The 22,750-nt window shown below is 45.0% G+C and overlaps 1 protein-coding gene and 1 pseudogene across 6 annotated transcripts in view; both read right to left on the reverse strand.

Annotated features, from left to right (window-relative positions):
* APOD (apolipoprotein D) overlaps window positions 1–22,750 on the reverse strand; it is an 89,137-nt gene that overhangs the window by 18,583 nt on the left and 47,804 nt on the right. The window contains exon 1 of one of the 6 annotated variants that reach the window (XM_073804058.1): window positions 20,823–20,949. The exons of the other annotated variants lie outside the window; for them this stretch is intronic. The gene's annotated coding sequence lies outside the window, so the exon portion shown is untranslated. Of the gene's footprint in view, window positions 1–20,822; window positions 20,950–22,750 lie in introns of those variants that run through there. 6 annotated transcript variants of the gene reach the window in all.
* The window catches only part of LOC109547796 (ubiquitin-conjugating enzyme E2 L3 pseudogene), a 60,355-nt pseudogene continuing 47,769 nt past the window's right edge, over window positions 10,165–22,750 (reverse strand).

Consider the following 22,750-nt stretch of genomic DNA (forward strand, 5'->3'; position numbering starts at 1 on the left):
GAATTTAGGTTTTATTTCAAGTACAATGGGAAGCCATGTACTTGTACATTCTACAAGAATGTGACAAGATTATTCAGTCTTCCCTGTCAAGTGTGGATTGTAGAATGGTTCCAGATGGATCAGCTGGGAAGCTATTGCAGTCATTCAGGTAATGGTGGCTTGGACCACAGTGACTGTGATGAAAATGGAGAGAAGTAGATGAATTTGGAATATGCTTTGGAGATAAAGTGGACAAGATTTGCTGATATATTGAATATAGATAATGAAGAAAAAGGGAATCAAGACTGACTCCTAGATTTATAGGTTGAACAACTGGGTGAATGCTCACGCTAATGACTAAAACTAGGAAGCCTGAGGAAGGAGCAAGTTTGGGAGGAAAACTCAAATTCTTTCATGGATAAATTATATCTGAGTTGCCTGTTAGACACCCATGTGGAAATGTGAAGATGGCAGTTGGATAGTCAAGTCAAGATTTGGGGAAAAGTCAGGGCTGGAGGCAGAGATTTTGGAATCATAAGCACATAGATCAGCGGTCCCCAACCTTTTTGGCACCAGGGACCAGTTTCCTGGAAGACAAGTTTTCCACGGACGGGAGGTTGGGGGGATGGTTCAGGCAGTAATATGAGTGATGGGGAGTGGTGGGGAGCTATGGGGAACGGTGGGGAGTGGTGGGGAGCGAGGGGGAGCGATGGGGAGTGGTGGGGAGCGATGGGGAACGGTGGGGAGTGGTGGGGAGCAATGGGGAGCGGTGGAGAGCAAGGGGGAGCGGGGGGGAGCGATGGGGAGTGATGGGGAGCGGCAGATGAAGCTTTGCTCACTCACCCACCGCTCACCTCCTGCTGTGCGGCCCGGTTCCTAACAGGCTGCAGACCGGTAACGGTCCGAGACCCGGGGGTTGGGGATCCCAGAAGGAGATGGTCTTCAAAGTCATGGTACTCGATGGGGTTACAAAGGGAGAGCACACAGTAATGGGAGAAAAGGATGCTCAGGACAGATCCTTACTATGCTCTAACTTAGAGAGACTGACTAGAGGAGAATGAGCCAGTAAATGAGACATAAGTAAAAGAGGACAGTGGGCTATCACAGAGCCAAGGGAGGAAAATGTTTTAAGAAGGAGGAAATAATCAACTTTTGCTGAAAGTTCAAAGAAGATAATGAAGAAGCGGCCCCTGGATTTAGCAAATGGAGGTCACTGGTGACCTTGACAATAGTAGTCTCTGTGGATAATGGGAATATAAGTCCAATTTGAGTGTGTTGAGGAAGGGAATTGGAAACAGCAACTCAGTTTTGAAGTTGAAGGAAAATAGAGAAATGAGTTTAGTAGCTGACAGGAGACATGGAGGTTGAGGAAGATGCTCAGGGCATGCACATGGGGCTGATCCAGTAGAGGAGGAATATTGATTCTGTAGGAGAGGCGGGTGGAGACTGCAAGAGCAATCCTGAGCAGGAGAGAGGGAGTGGGATCCAGAGCACAGGTGGAGAGGCTGGCTTTTGAGAGGAGCAAGGGTTCTGGGCCCATAGAAACAGGAGGGGATGCAGAGGGGAGGCAACCAGATTCAGGGAGGTATGTAGATCTGGTGGTAAGAAGATGTGGGGTTTTCTCTTTGTGTGACTGTGGTCAAGTCACTTATCTTGCTGAGATCTGTTGGAGAAACTCAACAATTCTGCTCTGATCATGGTAAATGGGTTTCCTTGAACACAGTCACTCTGCTAATGACACCTGCCTTAACACCTGCTTCATTTATTTAGGGACAGAGTGGGGAAGGGGCAGGGTTCAACCTAGGACTAATTGTAATCATAGCTCCTGACTATTTAACACTGCAACATCAGGTCCTGTATAGGTGTTTTCCATATATTAGCTCTAATTGTTACATACCCTGCAAGGCAGGCATTAGTACTAGTCCCATTAGAGGGATGAAAAAACTGAGGTGGGAAGATGTGGTCATGCAACTTTTCTAAAGTGATGAAGTGAGAATTTAAATCCTAACGTGTAACTCCAAACCCATACTTTTAACCATTATGTTCTATTGGCCCAGCAATAGAAAGGGGTGAAAGGGTTCACTGAGAGATTGGCCAGGGGTTTAATACCTTCCAACCTTCTCAGCAGAGAAGGATGATACCAACTGCTTACTAATTCCTGAGAAATGCTGAGGCAAGCAGGAGGGCTGAGTTTTCTGCATCAGGCTCAGAAACTAGTGTTCCAGACTCCTTGACAAAGGCCACCTGAAAGCAGAGGAATTGAACCCGTGCATCTAGTCCATCATCCAACACTGTCATCCAACAAATTCCAGGAGCTGGGACATCTGCTACCAGTTACCTCAGTCAACTTATTGTGGCTTTAAGCTTTTCCAGATGTTTGCTGGGAAACAATCTTTGTCCAGTTTTGTAATCCAATATAGACTGAGGCCAGTTCTTATGAAGATATATGGGGCTGGCAGGGCCACCTCCAAGCCTTCCAATGGGACCAAAATTCAGGATTTTTTTTTTAATTCAGGATTTTTTAATGCAGAAGCAGTAAGAGCTCTGTTTTGATTTTTTTAATTTTCTAATTAATTTTTTAATTTTCTAATAATAAATAGATTGGTGGACAGAGCTCGGGTTCCGGAACAGGGTGATGGGGTTCTTGCCTCGGCTCTCTTACCTCTTAGCTGGGTGACTTTGGAGAGTTTCCTGAGCTTTCAATCCAGGGTTTGACTATCAGGTGTTTGTAATATGGAATCCATGGGTCTCCATGGGAGGTTGACAGAACCCCATTTCAATAAAATTGAATGCTTTTGCGATCCTGTTTTGTTTTACGCATTTATGGACATTTTTGCTGAGTTGTCAGTGGGTCCATGGCACAAAAAGGGTAGGAACTTGAGAGAGGATGTCTGGAGTCCCTGCTTGATTCGACATAATTTCCATGAACATACCTTCTGGGAGAGAAATTTCTTTAATGAAGTCCAACTGAGTGTGCAGGAGTGAAGGGCAGTTTCCCAATGCTGGTGAGAGAGGTCAGTAAATAGGAGGTGATGGAGCATCACATTTGGGCTGGGGCCCAGGTGACAGAGGGAGAGAGCCAGACTCCAGGCTCTCACATGCTGTCTTCATCTGGGTAGAGGGGCTGAACCATCACCCCCGAGAGGCAGGAGCAGCCTGCAGACTTCGAGTCTCAGGTGCCACGTGCTGCCTCGAGTGAGAAGATAAGAGGGAGGGAGAGGGTGGCAGCAGGAGAACCATGACCTGGCCCATCCTTCTATCTCTGTGTTACTTTCGCTCCTGTAACACAGTTTCCGACAATAAAGTGATGGTAGAATAAATAGAGAGTTTTCACTGACTGATGAGCCAGCTCTCGGGTACTAGACACTTGTTATGCTGGGTACTCTACATATATTATCTCCTTCAAGCCAAGAGCAACCATGCAAGGTAGATATAATTATATCCATTTTGTGGAGCAGAGAACTTGCTCACAGGTTAGGACTTGCCCAACATGGTGCAGCGAGTGGCTGAACTGGGATTCGTAACCACTTCTGAATTCACCTTCTCGTGAATGGGAGCTATTGGCCAGTCTCTTGGTCCAAGGTAGTCCCTCTTACAATGGGACATGCCCCAATTTGAAGAACAGGATTTCTATGTCTCCATCTAAGTCTTTAAGAAAATGACCATTTGATTTATTGATTTATTATGTACTTTGTCAAAAGTGGTATTGTTGTACCGTGTCTAGAGTTTTGTGTTTGGCCTTGGAGCCTCCTTTTAAGTTTTCTGAAATACAAGTAGGTCCTCATTACAGCGATGAAGAGAGTATTATTGGATTTGAGAGCCACAGCATACTCCATTAAGAATGGCAAGTGGTTTTCCATGGGCTACATCTCCTGGAGGGAGCAAGTGGGTGTAGGGGAGAGGAGGTGACTGAGAACCACAGATTTCATTGGTTCCTGGATTTGGGTGGAGGCTATATAGTAGATCTGTTACTGACTCGAGAATACATCAGTGCATCCCTTGGTCTTGCATGCTTTGCATGGGGTCTAAGAGCCTCTATTTTAGAATTATTGATGGAGTGAAATAGTATTCTTTTGTGCTTTTTTCCCCCAAATATCTTGTGTTAGTGACTCTTCCTTAGTCCAGTGGTCCTTAACTCTGGTCACATATACCTGGGGTGCTTTTACTAAGACTGATTCCTGGGCCCTATCTCCAAAGATTCTGACTTAATAGATCTGTGTGAGGGCCTAGGCATCAGTAACTGTTAAAAGCTCTGCCAACATAGAAAACAAACTCATGTTACCAAAGGGGAAAGCAGGGGAGGAATAAATTAGGAGTTTGAGATTACCAGATACAAACTACCATATATAAAATAGATAAACAACAAGGTCCTACTGTGTAGCACAGGGAACTCTATTCGATATCCTGTAATAAACCATAATAGAAAAGAATATATATATCTATATCTGAATCACTTTGCTGTACACCACAAACTAACACAACATTGTAAATCAACTATACTTCAATAAAAAAAAGAAAAGAAAAGCTCTGCCAATGATTTCAATGTGCAGGGAGGTGAGAACCACTGAGTCATTGTCTTGCTTGCCTTTGGCCATCCTGCTTGCGGCTCCCTTACCTGGAAGGCCTCCCTGCCCTCTTCACATGGTCAACTCTTGCTGGTCCTTCAGGAACACTGAAACACTGGTTGGGCTCTGTGGCCTCCTCTGTGCTCCCAGGACCGTTTGCAAAATCTCTCTCTAACACATCCCCCAGTGTTCTAGTGTGTGGTTTGTCTCTCTTCCCTACAGGGCTGTACGTGGGAAGGGATGTGGCCTTATTTCTTTGAAGCTCCAGCTTCCAGCATGGTGCCTGGCACAAAGTAGGAGCTTGGTAAATGTTTGTTGAATAAGTGAGGGCATGAAAATATTTGGAGGGAAAGAATCAGAAATGTGGCCAGACATGTCTGGTCCTTTTCCATTCTCTGGGGGCCCTGAGGACACATCAGGAGAGCTTAGGATGAGTGTGTTTGGAGAGGTCTGAGGCTGCATGTGAATCTGACGTTCAGAAATACACGTATTCGGTTTTTAAAAAGGTCCCCCGCACCTCATCATAGTATATACCACAACAAATACTGAAGTCTCAGGGGTTCAGCTCCAGCTACCCCGTGTAGCCATCACTCAGCCCATAGCGTCTGCTCGGCTTATGAGTCAAGCTGCCTCTTTGTCCTTTACAGAGATGTTGGTTCTATCTCAGAGGAACAAAGAAAACATTCTGACTGTGAGAGAACGGCTTTCGGGGTTTTCCTGACGCAGCCCTGGAGAGAAGACACTTTTATTTCTATCTGTTCAGTGGGGATCGGTAGAGACATGGGTGTGTCCATGGCCTTCAATCATGACATTCACATAAAGACACGGCTGGCAGAGCCTCCTTGGGGTGGGCACTCTGAGGTTTTCAGGTGGGATAGTCTGAACTTTAATGAAAATAGAGAGGGATGAGGAGGAGGAGAAAGCTCTTTCTATTAAGAACCTACCCAGGCCTTCCCTGGTGGCGCAGTGGTTGAGAGTCCGCCTGCCAATGCAGGGGACACGGGTTCGTGCCCCGGTCCGGGAAGATCCCACATGCCGCGGAGCGGCTGGGCCCGTGAGCCATGGCCACTGAGCCTGTGCGTCCGGAACCTGTGCTCCACAATGGGAGAGGCCACAACAGTGAGAGGCCTGTGTACCGCAAAAAACAAACAAACAAACAAAAAACCTACCTAGTGGCACTCAAATACTATTCCAGAGACTCTGTGTTAATTCGTCTACTCCTTACAGTAACCCCATGAAGTAGATATTGTCTTTATATTATTTTTACCTTTGAGTCACTTTTCTTCAATACCTACATACTCTGTCTCCAAATATTCTCCATCCAGCCTCCTAAATTTCTATTTCATCCCTTCTCTGTTTCCCCAGTGGCAATACCTTACCTCAGGCCTCCATCTAATTTGACATGAGAAGGTTCAAGTGTCACTAAGCTCATACCGTATGTCACAACCATAGTGGGAGCTGCATTTGGACTTGGGTCTTGGAGTAAAGGGACCTCCTCTGTTGAGTCAATGATTCTGAGACTTACCAAGATTCCCTTGAGGTTTCTGACTAATCCCCTTAGACTTCCTTCTGTCTCCCCCACCCCAGGCCTAAATCTTTGACCTGTTCTCATAAATCAATAATTTATTAATTTAACAAATGTTTACGGAGCACTTCGCAAGGACTAGTCATTTTGCTAGGCACCAGGAAGATGAGATGTACAAGATCAAACCCCTGTCCTTGTGGACTTTGCTATTCTGGCTTCTTTCCCCTCTGAGTAGTTGCTCTGGTCACTTGTTTCTCAGCTTCCCTCACCTGGATCAGTGACCTTTGTAGCAGAAGCTGAACATGGCCATTAACCAGACAAACTCCTGAAGACTCAGGATCTCTGCACCCTGCCGTGAGGGGCACTGGACAGCTCCATTCTGCCTGTCCAGGGGCTTCAAATTGTCTCTTACATTCCCTTCCCACAGCCATATCCACTTGAGAGATGGGCAAAGCTTAGGGACTCTTAGCATCTCAGGGCTCAGCCTTGCAGGTACCACTCTGGGGATCTTGGGACCACAGGGGACCCTAGTCTCCAGGGAAAGAAGCCTGTTGACCTGTCAGCCAGAAATCCTTTTATCTCTGGTATCACGAACTCTCAAGTAAACATGTCCTATATACATTTTGCCCTAAATGATCCAATGTCTGCTTTCCTAGCACATTCTATGTCTTTGGACTGGGATGCTTTGATGTAGTTAGAATAACAAAAATTTAGGAAAACAAACTCAACTTTTAAAAGAAAAATATGTGAACGAAAGAGTTGGTTCATCAAATATGCTTCAAATAGGGGGATTTCAATCATGACCAGAAGGCCCGTGATTTTCTTAAAAGGGTCAAGGAAGGGCTCCCCTAAAGAAAGTCTGCTGGGTCTGAAGGAAGGTCCCACCTCACAACTCTAAGGGATGAACACACACACTTTGCCTTTTTTCTCTACATTTGGCCTGAGATGATCTTCAGGTTGTCATAACCATTCCAGGTTGAGAATTTCACTTCATTGAGATTCACCCTAACTCACTCAAAAGAACCCAACAGATGGTCTAAAGATTTAGGCATCAACCGAATTCACCCCCTCCCCTTTTCTCCCACTAGCCAGGGCCCAGAGCTGTGGAATTTTCCAGAAGCTGGTGCTTCCAGTTGAGGGGAAGTGACTGGATTTCCCAGGACCTTCCCACTTCAGGAGGGTTATTTGAAAAGATATCCATGGCCTGCTTAGGGAATATTACAAGTTGTAGTGTGGGGATGTGCTTGGGCAGGGATGGGCTTCAACTGAGGCCCTGAGGGACTGAGTTTGAAACAGGGGAGAAGGAAAAATTTAAAAAAACAACAACCAAAAAACAAAAAACCAAACAATGGTACAAAGGAAGCACTGTTCCCATGAACAGATGGAGTGGCGGGGTCAGCTGAGCCCAGGTCACTGTACCAGGCCTCCCATAGCATCTGTGCTGGGTTGGGAGGAAGCACATCTCTGGTCCAGGGACAGAGTGGGCCAGGGAAATGGCCCAGGGGATAAATGGCTACATTAGGACGTCGTGCAGAGCAGAGGGATACCCTTAGGACTTTAAATTGGGAAACTGGATAAGTGGAGGGGAATTTCTAGCTCTACTATAGGAGTCCTGCAGTGTAGACTGCCAAATAGAATAATGCAAGTGGCATAGTGAACATTCTGGCTTGAAATATACAGCTTAACTGCTACCTGTTCAGATTAACCAGATAACGGCCAGATCTTCAAGTCCCACAGGGATCTGTGGACACAGGCACAGGAGGCTGCCTTTGGACTTGCAGCTGCTTCTAACATATGTGATACACGCAGACATGTAGTTATTCTGTATGCTCTTTAAGGCCTCTTCCTTTCCTGAGCATCTAAAATTTTAGAGACCTACAGCTAAACATGTTAGGGATGAGTCATGCTGTGAATGGTCACTGGGTGGACAGCAGAGGAAAGGAAGGATTCATGTGACCAACCTTGTCCTCCATGATACTAGACCCTACTCAGATCCCTGAGAGTGTCAGGGATGAGGGAGTTTGTAGTCTCCTCTCAATGATGTTGTAGCCAACTAAGGTTTATCCTATTTTGTCTTATTTCAATTTTGGTATCTTGACAGGCCATTACTATTTACAGCCAAGAATCAGTGAGAATCTCCATAACAGCTCAGTTAAAGAATCCTCTTCATGTTAGGACTTCTGGAAAGAGCACAGGTCTGTGAATCAAGACAGACGGGTTCTAGGCTCAGCTTTGTCATCAATCTGTGGCTGACTTTGGCAAGGAACTTCCTCTGCCCAGATCAAAGTTCATCCTTTCTTGCCACTAACATTCTATGACTGTGACTTGGTACCTAGTATAGGAAGAAGACAAGACCCCAGGCAGGTCAGGGGAGTCAGAAACGGAAGTTGGGAGAAGGTTGTATTAGCTTAGGAACCATTAAAATCCTTGGATCCCTACGTAACTCTGCTTGCATCTTTAAGTCCACTGGCCTCACTCTACCTCCCAAACTGTCAGCTCTGATCAGGGCCTGAGGGCTTCCGCAGAAGCACCAACACTCACTGGGTCCCCATTTCTTTTATGCACCCACCATGGGGGTAGAGAGTCAGAGAGATAGGCTGTGAGGTGAGAAAGGAGGCCATGTGGAGAGTGCAGCTGGGGAAGATGCTTCCATTTTGAAACCATTTGCTGCAGGCCCTCCAGCCTCAGCACCAGGAGAGGACTATAGTCATGGATGAATAGCTTATGCTGTTGTCTTAGATGAAACTGTTTATATGAAACAGGAAATGCAAACACAGGTTCTGTTTTTCTGCACTGCATTTCTCTGATGGGGATAATAATAGTTGTACAACCCGGAGTGTGGTTATTAAACCCATCCTATGGTCACAAAGAAGCTGTGAGAAAGCCAACAGGCACAGACTCCCCAAGGCAGGATTTGGAGATTTTGCAAATTTCAAACTATTTTCCTGATGAACTGTAGTACCCCACCACGAAGACAGAAGAGATGGAGTCGAACTCCAAGTACATTTTGTCCTCACAGAGTTTGTTTTAACACCAGAAGAATTTCTTCTGTGTGTTTTTATCATGGTCTTACCCCTATGAACTTGTTTAGCACTCAGTCTAGTGGACACTTGGTGAATATGAAAGTCTCCAGCACAAAATAAGTGGCCGAGAATGGGAACATTCCAGGATTCCATGGGTTAGTTTATTTGCAGGACCCAAATGGTCTGGTTGGTTCTTCCACCAAATTGAAGAACTGATTATCTGAGGAGGGTTTATCATAGATATATTAATTATATATCTATGTGATTGTGTGTGGCCGAGAGCTGAGGTCCTTGGACTCCAGGAGAAAGGCAGACTCTTTATGATAAGTCTCTAGTGGTCAGATCAGAACCAGCCTCGCGAAGTTAGTGAGAGCCCTGAGCTGATCTGGAGAGCGTAGAACGAAGTGCCTGGCTGATTTTGGACAAGTGTTCTTTGTGGGAAAAAGAGGTCACTCTCTCATCTAGTGCAAACCAAACTTGGGACACAGACACGTACATACAGCGTTCCTGCAATTCTCCCCGTCCAAGAGGACTGCTCCTTTCCCTCCCACATGCTTCTCAGGCAGCCAATTTCCCTTTGCTGACTCTCCCTCTGTCTCCATCCTTCACACCCTTCCCAAGACTGCCCTTGATGCTCATTTCACCCACTTTTGCCTGGATACAAATGATGGGAGATGGCAGTGAGCTTGTCCTCAGTCCAAGCCTTCACTCCTCAGGAGGGCCCTGGGCCTTGCTTGGCTGAAGCACTGGGGATAAAATAAGGAAGAAGTCTGAGAGAAGAGGAGAAGCAGAGGAAGACCAGGACTGTGACCTGGGGACAGAAGTGAGTTTTCCTCTTATTGACTCACCTCTACCAAGAATTAGGGCAGGAGGAAACATAAAATTTAGCTCTCCAAAGTCTAGAATGATCTTAATCTTACATATCCACTTTACTGAGGACATCTCTAGTGATTTGTTTGGAGATATTTGGGTGAAGAAACTTTGATACTTTTTTATTGTCAATGGGTTTTAACCTGCTACGAAAATAGGGATGAATCATAAAACTTGGTCCTCAAATATGCCCCGGTTATAATTTTTTTAAAAATAAATTTATTTTATTTTTGGCTGCGTTGGGTCTTTGTTGCTGCGCGCGGACTTCTCATTGCAATGGCTTCTCTTCTTGCAGAGCACGGGCTCTAGGTGTGTGGGCTTCAGTAGTTGTGGCACGTGGGCTCAGTAGTTATGGCTCGCAGGCTCAGTAGTTGTGGTACATGGGCTTAGTTGCTCTGTGGCATGTGGGATCTTCCTGGACCAGGGCTCGAACTCATGTCCCCTGCATTGGCAGGCAGATTCTTAACCACTGCACCACCAGGGAAGCCCATGCCCTGGTTTTAATTTAAAGCCAAGTATTCAGTTCAGTTTTCTTTTCTGTTTTTTTTTTTCATTATACCGCTTATTAGATCCATGACACAGTGGTAACCACATTTTTCATGTCCACTGACACCATTTATTGACATCTTTTCTTTTCTTTTTCTTAGAACATCTTAAAATTTTAATCCTATCTTTACAGGTTACCTAGACCACTTTTGATTATGAAAATTGTAGAAAATTAGTAACTGCCACAAGCAGATGCTGGGCGGTGGCCCATGTCAATCTTCCACAGAGTCCTGCTTCTTGGGATATCTGAATGCACTGCTCAGGGTCTCTGCTCACACGCTGGAATCAGTTGTGGCAGATTTTAGTCCATAGGTCGCTTTTCCCCATATTTCTTTGTAAACTCTTCAACGTTCTTAGAGAATTTTTTACTGTCCTTGTGCTGGGGGGTTCATCTGGTTGGTTTTGGTTGCTGGCTTCCAGTTTTCAGCACTAATGACCAGCAGACAGACCTGCCCTTTTCATCCATGTTCCGGGTGATAGATCTTCGATTTACATGTGATCTTTGGTAGCTTGAATGGGTAGTCTGCTGGAAAGCTGATTTCGATTCCGAAGGCCCCCGTATCAATATGGAGGGCTGTCAGGAACCATAAGCCCTTGCTAGGTCAACAAAGTAGCTTCATCAACCTAGATGTAAAGGAATTTTTTCATCTCACATTTGAGGATGTCTTCAAGCCCCTTCAGCAGTCTCCTGCTGGCTGCCATCTTCAATCTGGTGCTGCTGGCACCTTGACATCTTTTCTTTAATATTTAGGTCTGTAATTCTGCAGATACCACAGATAATAAGTGGAAAGTTATCTCATTTTCTTTATTTCATTTTTGTGGACAAATAGAGAGTCTTTTAGTTTATATCAGGTATAAAGATCAAAGAAAGTCTAATTCAAGTTGAAAACCAACAACATTTGGCTGATCATAAACTTTCCCAGGGTGCTACATCTAGAAGAAATTCAGTACCTAGTACAAGTACCATATTGTTGCTATATCACAGGTATCTCACATATCAATGATATTGTCGCTTAGAAGCAGCATCTACACTTTAAGTTGCTCATGCTGAGATGTAAGATGTTGCCGGCAATATTTATTTTGAAAACATACAAACAATAGTTCTCTTTTTCATTGCTCCAGTTACCCTTAGTTATAGTACTTAAAAGTACTTTTGTACTGTTTTGTGTGTGTGATTATAGAAGTAATTCATGTTCAAAAAAAGTGGAAAACACAGGAAAGCACAAAGAAGAAAAGCATATGAAAGCCAGTAATTCCACCAGCCAGAGAGAACCATGGTTACCATTTGCTATTTCTGATATATAGGGATAGGGTTGTAGAAGAGTTATAGAGAGGAGGCACGTATCTTTTGAAACAAAAATGAGATCATATGAGGGGCAGGGAGACAAAAGGTGAAAGAGATGCTCCAATTGCATCAGAGTTCATGTGAGACCTTCTGACAGAGATCTGCCAACAGACAAGTGGAATATTTGAGCTAAACCTTGAGCCCTCCCAGGACTAAGTTCTAGGAGCCTGCCTAAGGGTATAGCCTGGTTGTAATTGAATGACTCTGGCCCTGGGGTATCCATGGCCTGTCAGGTTTCACAGCAGGTCAAGGCCACTTCTAGGATTTACTCTGCTTTGTAGCTTCCCACCTGGACCTGGAGAAGACTGTGAATAAAATGTTTCTAATTCACTTTTCCTCTCCCCTCTCATCCCCCTTAGCCAGGATTCTTGGCTCGTAGTAGCCAAGCTTCTCTATAACTGATATATTATTTATGATATTTGCTCCACTGTCACCACAACGATTTTATATTTTGCTCTCTTGAGATATGTTGTAAGAGAAGGAAATATGGTTTTGCCTTTGTTTCACGTCATGCCCATTTATGCTAAATGTATAAAATGGCTCCTCATGCATTTCCCACACCCTGTACCAAAGGAAAATTTTCATTCAGTTGTGTCTTCTAGTGACTCCACACAAGTCCTTTTGACTTTGGGCCAGAACCATTCAATATTCGTTCCACAAAGTTTTCTCAAGCACCCACATGGGCCAGGTACCATTCCATGTATTGGGGATACAGCAATGAACGAAACGTGCAAAAATCCCATCCCTCACAGAGTGTTCATTCTGGTGAGACCAGATGGCCAAATGCCTCTTGCTGCCATGCCAGCTCATTCAATCATTCATTTGTTCAAGCATTCATTCATTCAAGCAGTCCTTCAACAAACAGTGAGTGCCTACTATAGTGGCTTTGTAATGTGTTAACTTGGCTAGGCTACATCACACTTTCCTTTCCTTCATGTTTTTGGATAGGGTGGGCCACCAGGGGGATTCTCATGTGAGATTTGGAGGGTGGAAGTGAAGCAGCGGTCATTTTGTAGCTCACACATATGGTCGTGTATCTGCTGGCCCACCTCCTTTGCATGAAGCAGGGACCAGGCCCATATCTGTCCTCACCTCCCCTAGGTCCTCCCTCAGCTTCCCTGACCCCTGGGCAGCTGTGGGCATTTACACCCACGATGACAGGTGCCTTTGTTTGACCCGTCAGCTCTGTTAGCTCCTATGTACTCTGCTCCACTCTCCTAAGACTCAATCCTGACAAAGCTGGCATTGCTTACCCTCCACTCTACTTCACCCTGCATTTCACTTTTAATTAGCTAAGGAAATTTATTTAAATTTGTTAAACTTATTTAAAATTAATTAGCTGTTATATATCACTTATTATGTACATTCTACTTTTATTTATCCATTCAACAAAAGTTCTAACAAGATTCTCCTACATGGCAGGCACTCTGCTAGGTGCTGGGGGTACATTGGAGAGCAGAACAGATGTGGTCTCTGCCCTCATGGAGCTTACAGCCCAGCAGGGGAGGACAGACCAAAAATTCACGTAAACAAACAAAACTTGATTTTAAAAACGAGTGGGGCTGTATAAATAGAGAAAGGTGAGCCAGGGTGGACAGGAGGGTAGGACCTATTCCAGATAAGATAGATGGGGAAGGCCTTTGTATCCAGATGCACTTTTAAATATTAGAAAGTCAAAAGGATATGGACCCATCAAGAAAGCAGTTTTTGTTAGAAGTGTTCATCCGTTTGAAAAATACTCCACAGTGGTTAAATTTCTTAAGAAGAAATATGAATAGAGATGGAAAGCTAGCAGTTTGAGACACCCAGGTTCAGGAGGAAAGAGACAGTCATACAAGTTCACTGGGAGAACAGGGGATGGTGAGTCATCTTTTTCTTTCCTTTTGATCTGATGTTGAAAGGGGGAAGTATATGGAAAGGAAGTCCTTCATTCTAACAGAGACGATTTACTAAGAATGAGTTACTGAGAGTGAGTCCAGGCCGTACCATCAAAAACCTCTCCATTAAGATAGTAGTCAGGGGAAGGGATGGGACACAAGGTGGACCCTGAGAGAATATGCAGCACGTGCTCGCGACAAACAACTGGGGTATGTGTGTGTGTGTGTGTGTGTGTGTGTGTGTGTGTGCTGTGATATGATGCACTTTTTCCTTCACAGAAAATCTTCTACATTAGTCCATTCTGAGGAAACAAGTGTGGTGATGGCTCTGCATTTTCTTTGACGCTGCCCAGGAACCCAGGATGAAGCCACTCAGACTGGCTGTGAACACTAGGTATGACCTGAGCTGGAAATGCTCCCCAGTTAGAGTCAGTTCCCTGGTCAGGGGTTCCCAGTGATCCTGGAATAAGTCACATCTGTCACCAGAGGGTAAGGGTCATGACTTTAATCCTTTTGTGTTCCCTCAGCATGCTGAGCAATGTGCTATGCCCCCAGCAGGAGAATCAGTATTTATTGATGCCTTTATACAAAAGCTTCCCACCTGAGCCAAATCAACTTTTAAAGCTTTTAGGGACTTCCCTGGTGGCACAGTGGTTAAGAATCCGCCTGCCAACGCAGGGGACACGGGTTCGAGCCCTGGTCCGGGAAGATCCCACATGCCGCGGAGCAGCTGAGCCCATGCGCTACAACTATTGAGCCTGTGCTCTAGAGCCCATAAGCCAAACTACTGAGCCTGCGTGCCACAACTACTGAAGCCCGCGTGCCCAGAGCCTGTGCTCTGCAACAAGAGAACCCACTGCAATGAGAAGCCCATGCACCGCAACGAAGAGTAGCCCCCGCTCGCCGCAACTAGAGAAAGCCCCGCGCAGCAACAAAGACCCAACACAGCCAAAAATAAATAAATAAATACATTTTAGGGAAAAAAAAAGCTTTTAAAGGTTTGGGCCTGAAGTGTGGACTCAAGACACAGAGACCCCAGCAGGGAACTAGTGGTCTTCTAATGTTTCTCATGATGTTTCCAGGTCAAGTTACTGGTTTTGGATCCAGAGGAATGATGCTCCTCATGTTTGGAATTCTACAGAGGAGAGGAAGAACTCAAACAAAAAGCTAGGAGAGGAGCCAATGTGATGAGGAAGAGATTAAAGCCCCTTTCTTCTCAAATGAGGACATTGCTTTCAAAACAAGGATGAACACTGTGTTGGGAAATTTCAAGTTCTCCTTACTGTTTTGCTCTCAGGGCAATTTTAGTAAATAAAGCCCCACTGTTATTCATTGGATTTTCCAGATTGGCTTTAAGCTCCTTTAGCTTGGTGGTGGCAGGCTGACAGGTTATAAAGAAAACACAGCAAGAGAAATCCAGGTTAAAATATTTATTTAAGTTAGCCTCTGCATATCTTTCCATATACTCTATTATTTCTGAACTCACTTTACCTATATGTCCTCAAAATACCCATGAATATCCACTCCTTCCTAGATGGCATTACATTTCATTTTAGATTTTAAAAAAGAAAAAAAGTGCCTTGTCCTGGCACCTGACATTTTCTTCATGGGTCAGAATACCCAGAGTTTCTGTGCTTCATCAACACCAGGGAGACTAAGCACCAAACGTTTCACAGATTTCTATTATAAAGGTTCTTACAAACATGGACCCGTGCAAAGGCTCAGTTGTCACCTCTAAAGACAATGGTGTTCCTCAGCCTTACTGTCTGGCCCTGATTAGCACATATGACATAAATAGTATAGCCTCTGGTGTGACCTTGTCACAAAATTCACTCACCTTGGCTATTAGTGGCCTTTATGTGACATAAAACAAATGACCTGTCACTGATCAAGTGAACAAAAGAAATCATAAAAATTCAAGCAAAAGGGGAAACAATATATGCACACACGTAAAGTTTTAACCTAAGGTCACCCAGCCTAAAGCTCTCAGCCAGAAAATGTGTCGCCATCTTTCCTCCCACAAGGCATTACTGGGTGGAAAACACATAAGCATCATCGGTAGAGTCTGCCCTGGGATAGCCGTCTCACAGTTCTGATAGAGGAACAACAGCCTGAGACCCCATCTCCAGCACCAGGCATGCCTGTGACCCGGCTTCCATCTTGCACTCAGAGGCCAAGGCCTGGATTCATCACCCCTCACTGCAGCAGGAGCTCAAGGAGGTTCGCTCAAAATTCAATATTTATTGCTTGAAGCACTTTTAAAGTCCTTTGCTATCCAAAGCCTTTCCCTTGAGCCTTGGAGAGGATTACAAAGTAATGCTTTCTTCCTTCAGCTTATTTCTTAGGAAATTGCCTTCAGACCTGCCAAAGTCACAAAGAGATGCAGGATTTCATTGGTGTCTTCATACATGGAACATTTGGTCATCCCTCATGATTTTTTCCACTCCTATTTCCTGAAGAGAAAACAGAAGCTCTGGGAAAGAGGGGCTACCTGCCTCTGGTCTCTTGGCTGCCCTGGTAGGAAGAGTCCAAGTGACGGTTCCAGGAATGAGGCTGGGACTGTGGGCAGATCCATACCTGTTGCTTCACCTTCTCATTTCACAGTGTGTGGCCCGCTGTCAGGTGAGGGCCACACTTCTTCTGTCCAGGTGCTTTGCCTTCACCTTGTTTTGTTACCACATTTTCCCTTATTTTCTGCCTTTCTTCCGTCCATATATCATAAATCCATTCACTATCCATCCATCCACCCATCCTTTTACCCATTCTTCCCAAACTGATGACTTCCTATGTGCCAGGCTTTGTGCTAGACGCTGACTCTGAAGAGGAGTGAGAATGATTCCTGCCCCCAATCTTGTGGGAGAGGCATATGTAAATATGTTATACATATTTAGCATATGTAAATAACTCTAATATGGTGCAGAGGTTGAGGTGTGCCTAAGACCAAGGGACTGCCTGCATGCAAAGGAGAAGCATCACCTCCAGCTGTCACCTCCTGAGGTGGACTTTCTGTCAAAATGGCCCCTCTGATCCCACCTCCCGGTGTTCACGCCCTTGTGTGATCCCCTCCCGTTGAGTGTGGGTAGAACTTATGACTTGCTTGCTTCTACCATAAGACAAAGGTGACAGGATGTGGGTGACTATGTGTATGTAATTACATTATTCTGTTACATAAAATTGTAGTGCCCATCTTGCTGGAGTTTCTGTCTCCCTTGCTATAGCTTTGAGGAAGCAAGTGACCACGTTGGGGAATCCCACGTGCCAAGAAACTTGGCTTTAGGAGCTAAGAACAGCCTCTGGCCAACAGCCAACAAGAAACTGAAGCTCTGTGTCACGTAGCCGCAGGAACTGGGCTCTGCCAACAACCTGAGGGAACTTTGGAAGTGCACCTTTCCTCAGCAGAGCCTCAGGTGAGACTCAGCCCCAGCTGACACCCTTTTCTTTTTTCAAATTGAAGTATAGTTGATTTACAATGTTGTGTTAATTTCTGCCGTACAGCCAAGTGACTCAGTTATACCAGCTGACACCCTGATTACAGTTTTAAAAGACCCTAAACAGCAGATCCAGATAAGCTTTGCTGGGATTCCTGACGCACAGTAACTGTGAGATAAAACACGTGTGTTGTTTTAAACCCCTAAGTTTGTGGTAATTTGTTATGCAACACTAGAAAACTATCATACCTCCTGAGAAGCAGCTATCAGAAATGTAAAGTTCTGGGAAGGGGCTGACAGCTGGGGGAATGTCTCCAGCTCCCATGTTCATCCATTCAGCAAATATTTATTGAGCATTTATGATGCACGATGTACTGGTTTAGATACATTAGTAAACAGAAGAAAATCCCTGGGACTTCCCTGGTGGCGTAGTGGTTGAGAATCCGCCTGCCAAAGCAGGGGACATGGGTTCGAGCCCTGGTTGGGGAAGATCCCACATGCCGTGGAGTAACTAAGCCCGTGCGCCGCAACTACTCAGCCTGTGCTCTAGAACCCGTGAGCCACAACTACTGAGCCCATGTGCCACAACTGCTGAAGCCCATGTGCCTGGAGCTGGTGCTCTGCAACGAGAGAGGCCACTGCAGTGAGAAGCCCGCACACCATGACGAGGAGTGGCCCCCGCTCTCCGCCACTAGAGAAGGCCCACGTGCACCAACAAAGACCCAATGCAGCCAGAAATAAATAAATAAATAAATTTAAAAGAAAAAAAGAAAGAAAATCCCTGCTCTCACGAAGCTTATATTCTAGTCAAGGAATAAAAACATTAAATTAATAAATAAATTGTATATAACATGTTATTAGGTGATGAGTACTATAGAAAGGAGAGAGGGGCTGGGGATGCCAGGGGGTGGGTTGAAGTTTTTCATAGGGTCACTGGGGTAGGCCTCACTGAAAGGGCAAAAGCTGGAAAGAGGTGAGGAAATATTACACAAGAAACTCCAGGCATCCTCCACGTGTACAACTTCAAGCACGGATTCAAGGTCTAATCCTGCCCTGGGGGTTCATGCCCATCATAACTGCCCTTTTCAACCTCCTTTCTCACCGCTACTCCACCATGCCCAGGTCCACCCTGCATCCTCACCTCCCAACCCTCTGCCATTCCCCAAACCCACCTACCAAGAATCCTCACTCCTCATTCTGTTCCCACAACAAAATGCTTCTCCTCCCTGGTCACCTCAGTGGCCGCCTCCCCCGAAGCCTCCCCCGGTGCTCCCACCTCACCCTCAGAACAAAGTGCGCCCCTCCTCCACGTTCCCTCCAGCTTTGCTTGTGACTTATTGTGAGCTTTCTACTTTCCACACTTGTTACAGCTGGTGGCCTTTGTCTCTTGGAGAGACTGGAATGCAGGGACCTGGACTTGTTATCACTGAGTTTCCAGGCTCGGGCATATTACAGGTGGGATTTGTTGAAAAAAAAAAATTAGTTGGAAATCAGTCCTCTGTGGGTTTTTTCTCTTTTTCCGTCTACCTCTCGCCCGACTCCCTCACTATCTGTCTTTCTCTGCACACCTCTTTCTGCATTTCTAAGTGTCTTTTTCTGTTTCTCAGTCTGTCTTGGTTTCTCTCTCACACACATGTAGACACATGCACATGGACACTCGCACAATCATTATGCAGAAGTTTCTTTTGAGCATCTTGTTTTCCCACGGCACCAGGGGTACAGGTGGGAAGGAAATGAGAGTGGGATGGGGTAGGATTGGGGTGGAGGAAGAACCTTTACTTCAAGGAAAAACCTGAAGTATACAACTGGCCACTCTTAAATATAGGTTAAAACAACCACATTACTACCCACACATCCACCTAGGGAGGAAACTCATTCCTCTTATCTTCACATCACCCAGGGTTTCTCAGCAGTGGCACTATTGATTTTTTGGATCAGATAATTCTAATATGGAGCATGTCCTGTGGCTTGTAGGACGTTTAGCAGCATCTCTGGCCTCTAACCGCCAGTAGCAGCCCCCAGTCATGACAATCAAAAATACCTCAAGATGTTGCCAACTGTCCTTCGGGGGCAACCCCTTCCCCCTTCCTCCATTGAGAACTGCTGATGTAGCCCTTTTCTCTGATGTCACTCAGTGCAATCTCTCAGGCAGCCTCCTAAGCATATCATTTCTACAAGGTGCAATAGAACAGCAGCCTGAGCCTGTTCTCATCCTTCCCTAAGCCCTGGGTCTGGCCCTCTGGGATCCACCACTGACCCTGTGGGGGCCTCTGGTAGCTTACAGGGCACCTTTGTGCTGCCCCTTTTGGGAAGAGCCATCTCCAAGTCAGGACACTCAGCTTGGAATTCAGTCCCCATTCACAAGTTCTACTGGCTCTTTATGTGCAGTGCACCAACTGCACAACTGTATACTGTGGCCCTGTACAAACATTACCCTTCTGCTACTAAACACTGGAGTGGCTCCCAATGAGTTATTCTTCTGAAACCAGGACAGCCCTTTTCTTCTCGAATGTATCCATAGCTGAGGTGATGTGCATCAATGGGGGTGAGGTGGAGAGATGCACATTTTTTGCTTCTTAAAGCATCAGATTTTCCTTGCTAAATGTAGTACCTCGAGTAGTAAAATGTGGCCACCTGTGCAGGAGATGAGATCAGACTAGAAGGAGAAGGAAACTATACTGTGGGTAGAACTCAGAGAATATCCAGCATGAAAATACAGTCTACAGATGACCAGAGAAAACGATGACCCACACTTGCAAAACAGTTTCTGAGATGATGTGTGACAGGATCCCAGGGACTCTCAAAGGGAAATCTGACTGCCCTTTTGACCTTACAAGAATCTACCCCTGAAGGGTTTATGTAGCTTGATCCTGACGCTGCTTAACTTGTGCAGTCAGCCTGCAGTGGTCTAAGCACTGGCATTTTAGTATAATACCTAAAATGTTGTTTATAATTGTTAAAGTACGTAGAGGAGGTTTATATCATTTTTTATTTGGCTTGTTACTGAGAGAGTATTTGGACAGCGTATTATTCGTTTTCCAAATTCTACTTTTGAGCCTACTTCTTCCACAGCATAGGCCTGACCTGCCTCACAGAATTGCACACACGTTCAAGACAGAGCCTTGGACTCTAAAACAGATAATTCATGTAGCCACATCTGTCTTTCCCAGAGAGGAGAAAGACAGAATAATGATGACTTTCCAATGTTATTAGTAAGGAGCAAACATCTTGAGAAAGGAATGGTTTCCCTTCTTGAGTACAGAGCCCCAAATATGATGTCTAAAAAGTCTGGCTGTTGCATTACTTGCTGCAATTAAAAAGAAAACAAACACTGTAGGAGCAAAAGCCCTACTGATGGAGGCTTCCTCCTGAAATTCAGGCACCTGCTTGTTCATGATACCACTCACCATGTAAGTCAATGACTGGGGGAAAGAATTAGTTTGCCTCTGATTACATCTGATTGCCATCAGTGATGACAATAAACAAGGCAGAAGGACCAAATGATACTTGTGGGAAGCTCAGAAAAGGGCCTGGGAAACACTTTCAACTGAGGATACACAAGAGAAGAAAATCAACTGGGAGTCACATAGATAACAGGCACACTGACTTAATTCAGTCATCAGAACAGTACAAAGTAAAATAACAAAGCAATATCACTTTTTACCTATTAGACTGGCAGATGTTAGAAAGCTGAATAATGCCAAACGTTGCGGAGCTGTGGGTTAGAGGAAACCTGAGCTGCTGGTGGGAGGGGGCACGTGCAGCTATTCTGGAGAGAGTCAGGATTCAGTCAAATCATATTCTGGCCAAAAGCCTAGAAGAAAACGTAGGCCAAAATCTTCATGAGCCTTGGTTAGATAAATTTTTTTAGAACAGAAAACATATGGGCCATAAAAGAGAAACTACCAACTGGACTTCATCAATTTTAAAAAATTTACTCTTCAAAAGACATTGTCAAGCAGGACTGGGGGAAACAGAGACTCCACTCCTGGAGGGCACACACAAAGTAGTGTGCGCAGTGCGACCCAGGGGAAGGAGCGCTGACCCCAGGGGAGACTGAACCAGATCTACCTGCTAGTGTTGCAGGATCTCCTGCAGAGGCGGGGGGTGGCCGTGGCTCACTGTGGGGACAAGGACACTGGCAGCAGAAGTTCTGGGAAGTACTCCTTGGTGTGAGCCCTCCCAGAGTCTGCCATTAGCCCCACCAAAGAGTCCAGGTAGGCCCCAGTGTTGGCTTGCCTCAGGCCAAACAAACAACAGGGAGGAAACCCAGCCCCACCCATCAGCAGTCAAGTGGATTAAAGTTTTACTGAGCTCTGCCCACCAGAGCAACAGTCAGCTCTACCCACCACCAGTCCCTCCCATCAGGAAACTTACACAAGCCTCTTAGACAGCCTCATCCACCAGAGGGCAGACAGCAGAAGCAAGAAGAACTACAATTCTGCAGCCTGTGGAACAAAAACCACGTTCACAGAAAGACAGACAAGATGAAAAGGCAGAGGGCTATGTACCAGATGAAGGAACAAGATAAAACCCCAGAAAAACAACTAAATGAAGTGGAGATAGGAAACCTTCCAGAAAAAGAATTCAGAATAATGATAGTGAAGATGATCCAGGACCTCGCAAAAAGAATGGAGGCAAACATCAAGAAGATGCAAGAAATGTTTAACAAAGACATAGTAGAATTAAAGAACAAACAAACAGAGATGAACAATACAATAACTGAAATGAAAACTATACTAGAAGGAATCAATAGCAGAATAACTGAGGCAGAAGTACGGATAAGTGACCTGGAAGCAGAATGGTGGAATTCACTGCTGAACAGAATAAAGAAAAAAGAATGAAAAGAAATGAAGAGAGCCTAAGAGACCTCTGGGACAACATTAAACGTAACAATATTTGCATTATAGGGGTCCCAGAAGGAGAAGAGAGAGAGAAAGGACCAGAGAAAACATTTGCAGAGATTATAGTTGAAAACTTCCCTAACATGGGAAAGGAAATAGCCACCCAAGTCTAAGAAATGCAGCGAGTCCCATACAGGATAAACCCAAGGAGAAACACACCAAGACACATAGTAATCAAATTGGCAAAAATTAAAGACAAAGAAAAATTATTGAAAGCAGCAAGGGAAAAACGACAAATAACATACAAGGGAACTCCCATAAGGTTAACAGCTGATTTCTCAGCAGAAACTCTACAAGCCAGGAAGGAGTGGCATGATATACTTAAAGTGATGAAAGGGAAGAACCTACAACCAAGATGACTCTACCCGGCAAGGATCTCATTCACATTCAATGGAGAAATCAAAAGCTTTACAGACAAGCAAAAGCTAAGAGAATTCAGCACCACCAAACCAGCTCTGCAAAAAATGCTAAAGGAACTTCTCTAAGTGGGAAACACAAGAGAAGAAAAGGACCTACAAAAACAAACCAAAACAATTAAGAAAATGGTCATAGGAACATACATATCCATAATTACCTTAAATGTGAATGGATTAAATGCTCCAACCAAAAGACACAGGCTCACTGAATGGATACAAAAAACAAGACCTGTATATATGCTGTCTACAAGAGACCCACTTCAGACCTAGGG

The sequence above is a fragment of the Tursiops truncatus genome, chromosome 4 (genome assembly GCF_011762595.2).
Source record: "Tursiops truncatus isolate mTurTru1 chromosome 4, mTurTru1.mat.Y, whole genome shotgun sequence".
Classification (NCBI taxonomy): domain Eukaryota; kingdom Metazoa; phylum Chordata; class Mammalia; order Artiodactyla; family Delphinidae; genus Tursiops; species Tursiops truncatus.